The 4,154-nt window shown below is 37.6% G+C and overlaps 1 long non-coding RNA gene across 1 annotated transcript; it reads left to right on the top strand.

Annotated features, from left to right (window-relative positions):
• Window positions 1-894: 894 nt before the first annotated feature.
• LOC129408305 (uncharacterized) lies at window positions 895-2,532 on the top strand. Its single transcript, XR_008631872.1, has 3 exons — window positions 895-921; window positions 1,537-1,585; window positions 2,338-2,532. It is a non-coding gene; the product is annotated as an uncharacterized LOC129408305 (long non-coding RNA).
• Window positions 2,533-4,154: the final 1,622 nt, after the last annotated feature.

Raw genomic sequence — 4,154 nt, forward strand, 5'->3', positions numbered from 1 at the left:
GGAGCTGTCAAGCCATTTTTGTCTGGCTTCATGTCCCTCTATCCTGAGCCATTTTGCACCACAACAAATGTAATATCCAGCTCACCTCATTTGCTACTATTACAGGCATGGTTCACACTGTTTATTTTCTTTTCAGTGCCCCTGGGTTGTAAATTTAGCATGCTCGATTTTACTTATAAAAGGGCTTCATATTGGTGATGTAATAGCTTCAGGTTCAGTTCAGTTTTCAGTGTCTTCTGTTTTTGTGTGGCCATTAGTACTGAGCACAAGTTTGGATCTCTCTAAATTGGGGTGCATGAGGAAATGTTTTGTGTTGTTGTGTCCATGGGCAATACGCTTAAACAACTTACCTGCATTGATAAATTCAGAATAACATCAGAATAATCAGAATAAGTTGTTTACGTTGAGTGGAGTCTAATAGTGATGTGAAGTAGGTTGAAAGCACAGACGAAGGAAGCAATTTGGCCTATACTTTTACGTTTCAATAATTACAAAAAGTGCAGGTACCAAAAAGTGCAGTGTGTAATAAGGAGGTCAAGCAGCAGTTTCCTCTCCAGCAGCAAAAAAAGCAGAATGTTGTATGGAAGAGACTTTTATCTTGTCTGACTGATTGGATAAAACTAAGCAAGATAAAACAGGGATGATAAAATTAACATTAGCTTTAAAATATCACCTAAACACTCAATAACACAAACCTCAAAACCAAGAAAGTATTAAAAATCCAGCTATATACATAAAAACCCTAAATCTATACACCAGGTAAACTTTAAAAAAAAACACAAACCAATAAAATACCTACCCCACTACCCCTGTACATTTTCTTGACTTGGTCCAGCCTGGAACCTTCAAAAGAGGACTTTGTAGCTTAGGGACTCTTTTAAGACCTGGACACAAAAAAAAGGCGTTAACATGGATCTGGAGGTAAGTGAACATGCAACAAACACCAGTCATTAAAACACTAAAAACACACGAACACACAGGAGATGGAGGTAATGAAGTACAAGTATTAAAGTAGAATTTTTAGGTATCTGTACTTAAGTGCATTTTAAAGTAGATACTTTTATTTTTACTTCACTACATTTGAGAGCAGGTATCTGTACATTCTACTCCACTACATTCTGAAACTGGACTGAAAAGTAAAAATGAAAAGTTGGTTTGGTGTAATATGTGTTCTTTAAGGATTATTTTACTTTGTGGTAACATCCTGTCTAAAGGTTTTCAGTTCGTTTAATTTTTCAGCAAACTAAACAATTTAAACTAATTAACCCTAATGTGAAATACTTTTACGTTTTACTCTTAAAGTACATTTTAAACAGAAACTTTAATACTTTTACTTAAGCTTAAGTTTTCATGTGACATTTTACTTTTGAGCAACTTTTTGCCTTTGTATCTGCACTTTTATTTCTGTATCTGCACTTTTACTTCTGCTAACGCACACATGAATACTTATAAACATACTGACAATAGATATTGCACCATATATATTGCACAACTCAGTTTATTGCAACTGGTTAATTATGTCTCCTTTCTCTCCAGGAACCAGCATCTTTCAATTAAAGTGCTACTGTGCCTCAAGATTAAAGAGGTAAAAGGAAAGGCAATTAAATAAATACACTTTAAAAAACAATTAAGAGCAATGTCCTTTTTTAATATGTACAAATATGATTAAAAGTGTTGTGCAATCAAATGTGCCATATATAATTTAAAGTGTTTTAAGTGGGTGAAACTACGAACTATGAAAAAAGGAGGTAGCATCAGAATTGCCAGTCAAAAGGCAACAGGTTGGGTTCTTGTGGGATCACACTGTCCATAGTTTAAAATTGAGATACAGGGAGGTTGAGCTATGGTAAAATTTATACCGGACTTTGCAGTTTCCTAAATCCACAAGTTTATACATTATTCCTCTATGAATACTGTTCCTGTCCATTTGGCAAACATGAGCAGGTCCAATATCTTTGTCAACACATTTGTCAACTCTTTTACCAATAAAAGTCCGTTTGAAGGGGTAGTCTTGTTTTTGTAAAAATGACTTCTCTCTTAATTATGGCCAGTTTGCAGATTTAGACTTTAATAAATAAAAGGTTCAGCATTTTTGGATATTTCTGTCAAAAGCTGTGAAAGAAATGCTAAAGTCATCACCCCACCATCATGAATGCAACCTATTAGGGCCTAACTCTGACATTTTGTGGTGTCCAACTCCAAGTTTAGATCTGATTCCAATTTAAAATCCTATATAAAGGCATATGGTGCTGAGGTGCTATTATGGCTGCAACTTGAGTTTAATTCATCCCATAGACAAATACAATATGAGACGTACCTCATTTGCTCCCATTACAGATACGCTGTACTGTGACTGCTCCCTCTATAACGCCCCTGGGCAGTGGATTCAACAAGCGCCAGCCTCCTTCACCACTTACTTATTCATCACAGACGGGTGTGTGGAGACTGGAGCCTTTCTCAGCTGACACGCACCAGACTTAAGAGAGAAAGAGGAAGAGAAGGAGAAAGAAAGAGAGGCCAGCAGACGGAATTAAAGAGGAAACAGACAACCAGGGATCCTTGCCATGTAAGACACAGGCTGGAGTGTGAGATGTTACCAAGTTTTATAACAAATGTGTTGTCATTACAAGCAGCATAAAGATGTCAAATTCAAGAGGAAGAATTTAATTTTTTTTCTTTTTGTGGGACTGACATAAACACTGTACTGATGGGGTTCAATGCTATAGCTCTGCAACACTTGAGTTAAAGGTCCTAGATTATACAAAATTGATTCTTGTGAGATTTAAGACATGTTCAAATAAAACATACCTGGAGTTGTGTTTTTTTTCATTCACACATGCTTGAGTAATCCTGTATTATGTCTGTCTACTTCTCCAAATCTCAAAATGCTCTGTTCCACCTTGTGATGTCATGAAGCTGTAGTTTTCAAGTTAACAGCTCCTTTCCTGTATGGAATTGACTGGGGAAGTGCACTTCTCATAACTGCAGAGGAGCAACAGCGTAATTCTATGTTTAAAAGCAGTTTGGGAGATTGTTTGGGGATTATTTACGCCTTTGATTGTCATCCCTCAACCATTTTGTACCTCTTAACTTTATTTCTCTTCCTTTTTTTTTTTTTTTGAAAGACTGTGCCTGTAGCCGAATTATATTTTAAGGAAACACAAGCCTCTACATCTCCAAATTTCAAAATGCTCTGTTTCACCTTGTGATGTCATGAAGTTGCAGCTTTCAAGTTAACAGCTACTTCTTACCTTTTGTTTAGTAGAGATTAGAAATTCCAGGGCTGAGATTTCCCAAATGAGTGAAGGTGACTGGAGTTTGAAAACAGAGTGGAGCACTTTCTATATTGCCACATTTCTGTTAAAGTGTGTTATACGTGTGTGAATGAAACAAAACACATCTCCAGCTACATTTGTGACGAGGAAACAACATGATAACATAGATCAGAAAATATAATATGGACTCTTTAACATCCAATATTCATTTCCTATGAGCAATGTAGAGGCATTCAGTTCAGCATCTGTATGGAAATGACCAGGGAAGTGCACTTATCATAATTGCAGAGGTCTGAATATGAAATTATGAAACTGGCTTTATAAATATTGGTTTGTAGTTTTCCTTATAAGAGATACATTAACAAGCCCATTTTACTGTTTAAACTGAGTCTATTGATACTCCAGATGCCAGAGTTGCACCCCTGCACCCCCTGAATTGGCCAATCTATTACCTAATTTTAATAGTCTAAAGATATTATTCACCTGATTAACAAAGCACCTTCGTTGAAATCACGCGAAATCCTCAGGTGCTAGTCATTTCAGGCTAGGAAATCTTAATGAGAGTCATTATAAAAAGATGGGAGCATTTTTCCTTTATTAGCCCGCTGCTCCTTTGGGCTCAGACTCATAACACCTCCACCTTGATCCAGAGACCCCCTTCAGCGCGCTTCAACCTCCTGATGGCACTCCTTTAACTTCTCGTCCCTCCGCGCGCCCCTCGCCTTCATTTTTCTCATCTCTCGGAGGTTTATGGTCTTTTCCTTATTCCCTCCACCCCTCCCGTTTCTACTTTCCTCCCTGTCTCTCTCCCTCGCTCACCCTCTTCACAGTTTTCTCCGCGCCTCTCCTCCAATCAGAGCTTCGGAGGGGCGGGGCTTC

This window comes from Boleophthalmus pectinirostris, unplaced genomic scaffold, assembly GCF_026225935.1.
Source record: "Boleophthalmus pectinirostris isolate CB_2022bp ecotype Guang Dong unplaced genomic scaffold, ASM2622593v1 HiC_scaffold_16, whole genome shotgun sequence".
NCBI lineage: Eukaryota > Metazoa > Chordata > Actinopteri > Gobiiformes > Gobiidae > Boleophthalmus > Boleophthalmus pectinirostris.